Source organism: Amblyraja radiata, chromosome 20 (genome assembly GCF_010909765.2).
Source record: "Amblyraja radiata isolate CabotCenter1 chromosome 20, sAmbRad1.1.pri, whole genome shotgun sequence".
Taxonomy (NCBI): domain Eukaryota; kingdom Metazoa; phylum Chordata; class Chondrichthyes; order Rajiformes; family Rajidae; genus Amblyraja; species Amblyraja radiata.
The window spans coordinates 26,182,629-26,194,640 of NC_045975.1; the positions used below are offsets into that span (position 1 = coordinate 26,182,629).

Below are 12,012 nucleotides of genomic sequence, written 5' to 3' on the forward strand. Positions count from 1 at the left end.
GGCCTGTCAGTTTAGGTGGACGGCCATGTCTTGGTAGCTTTGCAGTTGTGCCATACTCTTTCCATTTTCGGATGATGGATTGAACATTGCTCCGTGAGATGTTCAAAGCTTGGGATATTTTTTTATAACCTAACCCTGCTTTAAACTTCTCCACAACTTTATCCCTGACCTGTCTGGTGTGTTCCTTGGGCTTCAGGATGCTGTTTGTTCACTAATGTTCTCTAACAAATCTCTGAGGCCTTCACAGAACAGCTGTATTTATACTGAGATTAGATTACACACAAGTGGACTCTATTTACTAATTAGGTGACTTCTGAAGGCAATTGGTTGCACTGGATTTTATTTAGGAGTATCAGAGTAAAGGGGGCTGAATACTTTTGCACGCCACACTTTTCAGTTTTTATTTGTAAAAAAATTTGAAAACCATGTATCATTTTCCTTCCACTTCATAATGATGCGCCACTTTGAGTTGGTCTATCACATAAAATCCCAATAAAATACATTTATGTTTGTGGTTGTAACGTGACAAAATGTGAAAAAGTTCAAGGGGTATGAATACTTTTGCAAGCCACTGTATATCTATGGTAGCATGGAAAGTAAACAAAATGCTCACTTAAAAAAGTGCATGCGAGTTAATGGACCAAACAGATCACCTCCCTCCACCCCCCTCTCTCCCCTCATCTCCCTCCCCCCCTCTATCTCTTTCTCTGCCCCACTCTCTCTGCCCCTTGAGATAGGGCGGGGATGGGTAAAAGGAGCCAATGAACAATATTAATATATCAAGGGGGGTGGTTTGTGTGTGTGTGTGGGGGGGGGGGGGGGGGGGGGGGGGTTGGTTAGTGCGTGGGGGGGGGGGGGTGGTGGTTAGTGTGTGTGTGTCGCTGCAGGCCCCCTCCACCCCCGCAACCACCCCCCCCCTCTCTGCCCCCTCCCTCTCTAAGGAATCCCCCACTTCCCCTTCTTTATCCCCCTTCCTCTCTCCCCATCTTCTTTCTCCCGCCCCCTCCCACCCTCCGTCCCCCCTGCCCCACCCCCCTCTCCCCACCCCCATCCCTCCTCTCTCCCCCTCTTGTGAGTGTGGGGCGTGTGTGTGTGTGTGTGTGTGTGTGAAGACGCAGCCCCATCCCCCCCGCAACCGCACGTTGAGGGGACGGGACCCAATGGGCCCCCCTTGGTCGAGTTTTAATATAAAATTGCATAGACACAAAATGCTGGCGTAGCTCAACAGGGCACAATAGCATCTCTGGTGTGAAGGAATGGGTGACTTACTGCCAGAGGTACTCCAGCATTTTGTGTCTATCTTTGGTGTAAACCAGCATCTGCAGTTCCTTCTTACACAAAGTTTCTTGGCCTCTGTAAATGCGAAAGTGGGATTACATAGAACTAGTGCGAATGGGTGATGAATGGTTGGCCTGTTTTGATGGATGGTTAGACGTGGTGGCCTGTTTCCAAGCTAAATCTCCAAAATCTAAAAAACTAAAATAAACCTTAAAAATCCCCACTATCACTGGATATTGACCAGGAACCAGAACAGTGATCCTTCTGCACCACTCACCCAAACTGGTGCTCTTCATCTCAAAAACATTATTTTCTGCACCTCCCATAACAGTCTTTGAACATGTAAATGGGAGGAGCATGCTGCTTGGAAAAGAGGTGAGAGCAACAGAGGAGATGGACTATGTTTACAGTTCCTACTGAGCTGCGCAGGTGATGATACCAGTGAGCTGTTGAATCTCCATATAAGGAGGAAGGATCATGTTTACATTAAACTCATCAGCACAGTGTTCCCAATTTAACAATCTGAACTTTTGCTAGCTGCTAAAAACAATCTACACAGGTGATGTGATCAGTTCAACCAAATCAAACCATTTGGCTGAACTCTTACATGGACAATTCTGTGAAATGAGAACACCCTGGACTATGCGTGAGAAATAACAGAGAAATGTCTTGTTGGTCCCATGCCTTTCTGCACTAGAATTGAAATATACTCCCGTGGGAGCATCATTGTCCTCAGGCACTACTGCACCCAGCATCTGCTTTCTTCCTCTCAATTGTTGTTTGCTCAGCTTTCACATAAGCACACATATTTAATTACCATCTCAGATACAAACAATGCATGGCCACAGAGATTTGCGAACGCTGGAGTTGCGAAACAAATCCTATAAATTGCGATAACCTGTATTTTTGTGCAGAAATGTGCTTCAAAACACTCAAGGAAAATATTGCATATTCTTCAACTACTCATCTTCTATTGGATAGTCTTTCTACTGCTTCACCACCTCTCAAAAATGGTGTAATAAAATGAAGGGGAGAGACACCTACTACAATGTATGTAGCCGAAGCTCAGCAAGCAACAAAAGCTTTTCACTGTACCTCAGTACATGTGACAATAAACTAAACTCAATCAATGTGACTGCCTCTTGTTTTGCTTAGGACCTTCTACCTTGCTGCAAATAAACATTAACCATATAGCTGTTATTGACCCAAGGAGACAATGAAAAATCAAAGGATTAAAAAAAGCACATTCAACACACTGGTGGAAGGATTAAGGCAAGACTCGATTAATTCTATTGGCGGGTATTTTGTATCTTATCATTAACTGGAGCCATTGCGCCTAAATATAACTGGATAGCAGGCATTGTGTAAACATTTTTCCATGTGGCTGTCTCTGACACACTCTCAGGTGATACAGCTAGGTTCCTTAAATTTCACTCTCATGTTAATATGACAAAGCACAAAGATTTATGATCCTCAAATCGATAGATTCCCAGAGAGGTGATGACAAGAATATCTATATTACTAAAAGTCTGATCTTGACCACTTCCTGTTGTTCTGTATATTGATTTTAGAAAAAACGCTGCCACTTACGGCTGTGATTTTTGGCCATCTAATCCTTCTGCTGTGCAGGACAAGAGGATTTTTCCCATCGATGAAAAATAAGAGAGTTATTAGTGTTTAAAAAATGTTGAGATTCTCTCTCCAGAAAGCCACGCCGCTTCGGGAGGGGCTATAAAACCCAGAAGTGTTGAGTGCCTTAGTCGGTCTCTGCAAGATGGGGGAGCGAGAGAATCACGTCTCAGTCTGAGCTGTGAATAACACTGAACACATGTCAACTGAACTGTGAGTGTGGTTTTACTGACCTTGAGTGCCCTTAATGTGGTTTGAAAATGAAAATGTGGTTGGTTTGAAATAAAGCACAGCAAATGGTTGGTGGTGGCTGGTTTGAAATGGCAAATGATTAAAAGTCTAAACTTGACAACTTCCTGTTTGCACTGTAAATTGATTTAAAATAAAACGCTACCATTTACGGCTGTGATTTGTGGCCATCTTACTGAGTCCCCCTCAGGTGCAGAGGATTTTTCAATGAAAAATAAAAGTGTTATTAGTGTTTAAAAAATCTTGAGAATCTCTCTCCTGTCAATCACGCCATGAAGGCCACGCCCCTTCTGGTGGGAGGGGGAGGGATTATATAACCCGGAAGTGTGGGTGTGGCTCAGTCTCTGCAAGATGGGGGAGAGAGAGGCCACAACTGTCTGAGCTGTGAATAAACTGAACACACTGAATGTCTACCAAACTGTGAGTGTGGTGTTTATGCGGTGTTTTGTGTGGTTTTATGGTGGTTTCACCCTGCTTGAAATGGTATGGAACTGCATTTGAATGTGGTGGACTTGCACCCTGCATGAAATGGTATGAAACTGCATTTGAATGTGGTGGCCTTGCACCCTGCTTGAAGTGGTATGAAACTGCACTTGAATTTGGTGGCCTTGCACCCTGCTTGAAGTGGTAAGAAACTGCACTTGAATTTGGTGGTCTTGCGCCCTGCTTGAAATGGTAGGAAACTGCATTTGAATTTGGTGGCCTTGCACCCTCCTTGAAATGGAATTTAAAGACATTTCGTTGTCTCTGTATTGTACACTGACAATGACAATTAAAATTGAATCTGAATCTGAATCTGAAATAGCGGTAAGTCAATTGCCAGCCCACCAGCCATGAGTGAGCTGCCAACACATCAGGCTTGAGTGACTGAGCTGCCACCCCAAGAATCCATTTGGCCCACAATGTCCATACTAGCCCTCTGGAAACCAGTCTCTTCAGCCCACTACACCTATAGTAGCGCTCCAGAAAGCCTCCCTCTACTGGCCACCAATATTGGAATTGGTAGAGAGGTGGAATATTGCGTTGGGGGACCAGCCCTCCCCTGTGAACATGGGACCCAATGGGTCCCACTTAGTCTAGTAACTATTATAGGTGTGGCATAACCAAAATAGAACTACATATGGGAGTAATCATAATTGGGAGCATGCAGCACAATTCTCATGATATGGAGAACCAACCTCCTCCTTCGATCACTCCCTTAGGCAGTTTTATTTTGACCATACCACACCTTCCATAATTACTTTTGTCATCTCCTTTCTGCCACCTCTGGGAATTTATCTATTTGAAGTTCTCACGATCTGGAGAACCAACCACTCCCTGAATTCCTGCGGAGGTGGAACGGCCCTGCAAAAAGTTTATTCTGGTGAGCAGAACTGACAGCTTGCACTCAACCCAATACAATGTCCCGATTCCATCAAGGAAAGCTTTCTATTATTAAACACAATTACAAACATTTAAATATAGATCAACAGTTTGATAAATTGGGTAAAATTTACACAAAGAAACAAGTTGTCAACTATTAGCACTATCGCATTCCCACTCCACACTATGCTCCCAACACACCCTCCACCAATGATAAGGAATTTCACGCTATTGATATGTGCAAGAAGGAACTGCAGATGCTGGTTTAAATAAAAAATAGAAACAAAAAGCTGGATTAACTCAACAGGTCAGACGGCATCACTGGAGAAACGTCGCCTATTACTTTTCTCCAGGATGCTGTCTGACCCGCTGAGTTACTCCAGTTGTTTACGTGTATTCACATTAACAATGTTCACTCGGGCTAGGATCGGACTGTAAACTTTAGCATTTTATTCAAATGAAAAAATACTGCCTTTTATTAAACATTCAATTATTCAATTTTTTCAATGTCCATAATATTTTGCTTTTAATTCAGCGATACAATGTTTTAAGTTTAATAGAATTGATCAAGACAATTAAGTCCAATATGAAACTATTTCAGGGTGACAAACATATGCAACATTGATTCCACAGATCAGTCTTTTACTTTTAACTTTTTCTCACCTCTTCTGAAAGAGCTCCATTTAGTTGAAATATAGTTAGCACATATACCAACAGTCCTTCAGTAACTTATACATGTAGATATTCAATGTGTCTGAGCTCAAGCAATCTTTATTCAATCACTAAAGGTATAAGGGAACCATGTCCAATCCAATTCTCCAACGTCTGGGCAAATATTTTTTGTAGCACTTTAGTGAGACGGGATCCTGTCAGATTCTTTAGTCATTAACTGATGCTGACTCACTTGTAGCTGTTTCATCATGTCAGTTAGTTAAGGGGGTAGAATACAATAACTTTTGTCATATGAAAACCAAATATATAACACCAATGGTTTGGTTCCTGGATTTCAGTGAAAGGAAAACAAAATAGGGAGATACATTGCTTTACTATGTGCTAAAGTCTCTGCCCAGCAACATACGAGATGGTTGCAAGCATAGTACAAAAACATCGAAACATAGAAAAATAGGTGCAGTAGGCCATTCAGCCCTTCGAGCCAGCACCGCCATTCAATATGATCATGGCTGATCATCTAAAATCAGTACCCCGTTCCTGCTTTCCCCCCCCCCCCATATCCCTCGAGTCCTCCACTGCATTAGCCTCCACTGCATTCTGTAGCAGAGAATGCCACAAATTCACAACTCTCTGGGTGAGAAAATGTTTCCTTATCTCAGTCCTAAATGGCCTACCCCTTATTCTTAAACTGTGACCCCTGGTTCTGGACTCCCCCAACATCAGAAACATTTTGCCTGCATCTAGCCTGTCCAACCCCTTAATAATGCTATGTTTCTATAAGATGCCCTCTCATCCTTCTAAATTCCAGTGAATACAAGCCCAGTCGTTCCATTCTTTCATCATATGTCCCGCCATCCCAGAATTAACCTCGTGAACCTTCGCTGCTCTCCCTCAATGGCAAGAATGGCCTTCTTCAAATTAGGAGACCAAAACACCACACAATACTCCAGGTGTGGTCTCACTAGGGCCCCGTACAACTGCAGCCTCCTTGCTCTTAAACTCAAATCCTCGTGCAATGAAGGCCAACATGCCATTAGCTTTCTTCAGTGCCTGCTGTACCTGCATGCCTATGTACAAGCACACTCGGGTCTTGTTGCACCTCCCCTTTTCCTAATCTGACACCATTCAGATAACAATGCCTTCCTGTTCTTGCCACCAAAGTAAATAACCTCACATTTATTAGATTAGATAGCCTTTTATTGTCATTCAGACCGAAGTCTGAACGAAATTGAAGCAGTCATACATACAATACAATACAATAAAAAACAACAATAAACACATATTAACATCCACCACAGTGAGTCCACCCAACATCTCCTCACTGTGATGGAGGCAAAAGTCTTAAAGGGCTTTCTCATTGTGCGACCTGAAGCAAGACCTAACAAGATTTAACATCGTGGGAACCTTCTGCGATAGCAGTACGGCATTCGTGGACCACCGAGGACCTCCGTGGCGTTAACGGCAGGTAGTCGTGTGACTTGGTAAGGTCGGGAGAAAATTCAAACATTTTTGAATTTCTCCAAGAGTGTCTTGAGCAGCGTTGCAACATTGTATGGACGCAGATGCCAGTGCGATATCCGTGCGATATCCGTAATGACACTTGCGAATACCGTGGGAACTCCTGCGAACGGTAAACCCGGAAGCTTGACAGAAGGGACATAAGGTGAGTAAAAGAGGTGGTCTCAATATCGCCAATGGACCATGTGTCCATCGAGGACGTCCCACCTAATTGTCATTGTTTGAGAATCTTTTTCACAGTAAGACTTGCAGAGATGCCTCTCAGAAAATCGCAAAGAAAGGGGTCAAAGAAAGTCGGAAAGTTTTTAGCCATGCAGATAAATGAGGAGGAAACTCAGCAAGCGAGACAGGTGGAGAGGCACGAGGAGATGCCAGAGATACCACTGCCTGTGGGCTCCTTGGAGCAGGGAGAGGGTGATCAGGGTGTATTTGAGATTGCCTCCCCAGTAGCTTTTGCCTCCACAATATTCTCAGCAGACGAGAACATAAAGGTTAGATGGCAGAAGGTAAAGCCATATAACTTCAACAGGGAACAAGAGGGTGAACTGGTGGAGTGGTACCAATTCAATGAGATTCTCTATGACAAATCCAGAGAGGATTATAGAAATAGGGAGAGAAAGCGCAACCTGCTGGAGACGAAGGCTGCTGAGTATCCCCGGTGCTCATGTGAGTAACTATAACAATATATTAGTTTATGTACAGGAGAACAATTTAATGTTATCCATGATTTTAAAACATACAATGCTACAGATGTAAAAGTGCTGTTTTTGCAGTCACCTTTAATTTATCTTATAAGTCTGTCTGTTCCCTGCAGCTGCAATGTAAAAGTAGTGGCAGACAGCTTTTACACCCTCTTCGTTTGAAGTGGGAATCATGTCTCTTTTAGAGCCATAAAATAAATTATGCATGAGGTCCCAAATTATTCTTTAACTCATTAAAGAGCTCGGGTGAAATTCTGACAAAGTTTTTGAATGCACTTTTATCCTCTTCGCACAGCACATTAAGCAGTTGCTCATATTGTCCTAATTGAGGTCTCCGTTGAAACATGGGCTTAACCCAGTGAGACTTCCTCTTAATTATCTTTTTAATTAATCTCACCCTTCTGCCTTCACGCAAGCGTTTTCGATGCACATGTTGCGCTAATGCATACAGCACGTCAATGAAAATAACAACCAGCCTGTACTCGAACCAACTTTGTATAGGCATGTCTGCAAATGAGACAATTCTACGAACGGAGGATATTTATATAGCGTGTGAAAAAAAAGTGACGTCATTTGTGCCACGTGATTAACTACACTACAGTCCACGATGTTAATTCACGATTAACGGGAAAGATCGGGAGACGGACAAGTCAGTCGCACAAATGACAGAATTGCCGAGTACCGTGGGAACTCTTTATCGTGGGAACACTTTATCGTGCGGAACTCGTGCTGGACCACGACCACTTCACTCGGGTGACATCTTGCTTCAGGTCGCACCGTGAGAACTCGCCATTAGGTCTCCAGTCTCTTCCCTTCCCTCCTCGTCAGCGCCTCTACTTCCTGAGAAGTTTACGGAGAGTCGGATTGTCAAGGAAGACTCTCTCTAACTTCTACAGGTGCACAGTCGAGAGCATGCTGACCGGTTGCATCGTGGCTTGGTTCGGAAATTTGAGCGCCCTGGAGAGGAAAAGACTACAAAAAGTAGTAAACACTGCCCAGTCCATCATCGGCTCTGACCTTCCTTCCATCGAGGGGATTTATCGCAGTCGCTGCCTCAAAAAGGCTGGCAGTATCATCAAAGACCCACACCATCCTGGCCGCACACTTATCTCCCTGCTACCTTCAGGTAGAAGGTACAGGAGCCTGAAGACTGCAACAACCAGGTTCAGGAATAGCTACTTCCCCTCAGCCATCAGGCTATTAAACCTGGCTCGGACAAAACTCTGATTATTAGCAACCACTTTCTGTTATTTGCACTACCAGTTTATTTATTCATGTGTGTATATATTTATATCATGGTATATGGACACATTTATCTGTTTTGTAGTAAATGCCTACTATTTTCTGTGTGCTTAAGCAAAGCAAGAATTTCATTGTCCTATACAGGGACACATGACAATAAACTCACTTGAACACCAGAACTTGAACTTCTCCCTCTGCGCTGAGGCGATACCCCCCGGGCGATGTTACAACTGTCCCGCGGCTCAAACACCGCGGCCCGGGGTGGTAGAAGCTGCCGCCCACCAGTCCTGCTGACGTAGCCGCTGGCCCGCGGCCGAACCCCGGACTCAGGCCACCGCCACCAGAACACCGTCCCAGCACCGCCGCTCCTCCCTCGGGCTGGGCCGCCCCGACCGGGCGCCGCTCCTCCCTCGGGCTGGGCCACCCCGACTGGGCGCCGCTCCTCACTCGGGCTGGGCCACCCCGACTGGGCACCGCTTCTCCCTCGGGCTGGGCCGCCCCGACTGGGCGCCGCTTCTCCCTCGGGCTGGGCCGCCCCAACTGGGCGCCTCTCCTCCCTCGGGCTGGGCCGCCCCGACTGGGCGCCGCTCCTCCCTCGGGCTGGGCCGCCCCGACTGGGCGCCGCTTCTCCCTCGGGCTGGGCCGCCCCGACGCCGCTCCTCCCTCGGGCTGGGAACGCCGTACCTCCCCGAGCTCGGCCACTCCGACGGGAGCACCGTTCCTTCCTCGGGCCGGCCATCCTCACGGGAGCGTCACAGCCCCTCACGGAAGCCCTGTTCCAGCCCCGAGCCGGGCCGACTTCACGGGAGCGAGCTCAGTGCGAGTCCTGGCGGGCTCTGCCTCCTGAGCCTCGAGGTCGCCAGCTCTGCCATTAGGCCTCAGCGCAGATGGAGGCAGAGAAGGGGAATACGACACAAAAGTCGCATTCCCCCGCAGGGAAAGACAGCAAGCCCCGTTTCAACCCCCCCCCCCCCCCCCCCCCCCAAAACACAAACTAAAAACTAAAACTAGACTAACCAAAACGAAAATAAACAACCCAAAAAACACAAAACAGGACTGCCGGAGAGCCGCTGCAGCCAGAGCCGTGCCGCCACTAGAATTATACTGTATCTACATTATACTGTATCTGCCATGCATCTGCCCACTCACCCAACCTATCCAAGTTACCCTGCAGCCTCATATCATCCTCATCGCAGCGCACACTGCCACACAGCTTTGTGTCATCCGCAAACTTGGAGATATCACATTTAATTCCCTCATCTAAATCGTTAATATATATTGTAAATAACTGGGGTCCTAGCACCGAGCCTTGCTGCACGCCACTAGTCACTGCCTGCCATTCTGAAAAGGACCTAATCCTAATCTTTGCTTCCTGTCTGTCAACCAGTTCTCTTTCCCTGTCAAAACCTTACCCCCAATGCCATGTGCTCTAATTTAGTACACCAATCTCTTGTGTGGGACCATGTCAAAGGCTTTTTGAAAGTCCAGATACACCACATCCACTTGCTCTCCCCCATCCATTCTACTTGTTACATCCTCAAAAAATTCCAGAAGATTAGTCAAGCATGATTTTCCCTTCATAAAGCCATGCTGACTTTGACCGATCCTGTCACTGCTTTCCAAATGCACTGCTATAAAATCTCTACATCTTTAATAATCGACTTAAGCATCTTCCCCACTACCTATGTAAGGCTAACTGGTCTATAATTCCCTGTTTTCTCTCTCCCTCCTTTCTTAAAAAGTGGAGTTACATTGGCTATCCTCCAGTCCACAGGAACGGATTCAAAGTCGAGAGAGCATTGGAAAATTATCACCAATGCATCCACGATTTCTAGGGTCACCTCCTTGAGTACTGTGGGGTGCAGACCATCAAGCCCTGGGGATTTATCTGCCTTCAGTCCCAACAGTTTACCTAACACCATTTCCTGACTAATGTGGATTCCCTTCAGTTCCTCCCTCCCACTAGATCCTCTGTCCCCCAGTATTTTTGGGAGATTGGTCTGTCTTCGCTAAGGAAGACACAACCAAAATACTCGTTTAACTCCAACCTCATCTACTGCATCCGCTGCTCTAGATGCCAGCTGATTTACATCGGTGAGACTAAGCGGAGGTTGGGCGATCGTTTCGCCGAACACCTCCGCTCAGTCCGCAAGAACCTACCTGAACTCCCGGTGGCTCAGCACTTCAACTCCCCCTCCCATTCCCAATCCGACCTCTCTGTCCTGGGTCTCCTCCATTGCCAGAGTGAGCAACACCGGAAATTGGAGGAACACCTCGTATTCCGCCTGGGTAGCCTGCGTCCGGCGGGCATGAACATTGAATTCTCCCAATTTTGCTAGCCCTTGCTGTCTCCTCCCCTTCCTTAACCCTCGAGCTGTCTCCTCCCATCCCCCACGCCCTTGGGCTCCTCCTCCTCCCTTTTTCCTTCCTTCTCCCCCCCCCCACCCCCTATCAGTCGGAAGAAGGGTTTCGGTTCGAAACGTCACCTATTTCCTTCGCTCCATAGATGCTGCTGCACCCGCTGAGTTTCTCCAGCATTTTTGTGTACCATACTCGTTTAACTGTTCTGCCATAGCTTTGTTTTCAATTATAAATTCACCTGTCTCTGATTGCAAGGGACCTACGTTTATCTTCACTAATCTTTTCTTTTTACATATCTAAAGAAGCTTTGTCCTTTAACCCCTTTGCCCTCCTCTGTTGAGTTCTAAATTTCTCCCAGTCCTCCAAATACTGGTTTCTCTGACCAATTTATATGCGTTTTCCTTGGATTTAATACTATCCTCGATTTCCCTAGTTGGCCACGGTTGAGCCGCCTTCCCAGTTTTATTTTTTCACCAGACAGGAATGAAAAATTTTGAGTTCATCCATGCAGTCTTTAAATCTTTGCCATTGCATCTCCACCGTCAACCCTTTAAGTATAATTTGCCCATCTATCCTAGCCAATTCCCGTCTCATACCTTCAAAGACTCCTTTCTTTAAGTCAGTCTTTAAAGACTAATGTTTTAAATAACCAAAGAAGGCAGCTGATTTTGAAAAGGTCTTTTCAAAAGGTAACAACATATACACAATTATGAGAGGTATATATAGGAGATATTTTCCTATCCATTGTGAGGTATATAAAACTAAAGGCAAGGTATAGGAGGCGTAGTGAGGATTTAAAGATTTTTTCACCAGAGGATTGTTGAAATTGGAAGAATACCTCCTAAGGAGTTAGGGAAGATAAGACTTTTGTATTAGCTAAATTTCTACATGCGTACTTGAATCACCATGCCATAGAAAGCTACTGGCCATGCTTTGGTAAATTGGATTAGTACAGATGGGTACTTGAAAGAGTTAATCGCTATTATATTGTTGTAACTCC

At 45.6% G+C, this 12,012-nt stretch overlaps 1 protein-coding gene across 2 annotated transcripts in view; it reads right to left on the reverse strand.

Annotated features, from left to right (window-relative positions):
• The window catches only part of sigirr (single Ig and TIR domain containing), a 33,183-nt gene that overhangs the window by 20,168 nt on the left and 1,003 nt on the right, over window positions 1-12,012 (reverse strand). The gene's annotated exons all lie outside the window — the stretch shown is intronic.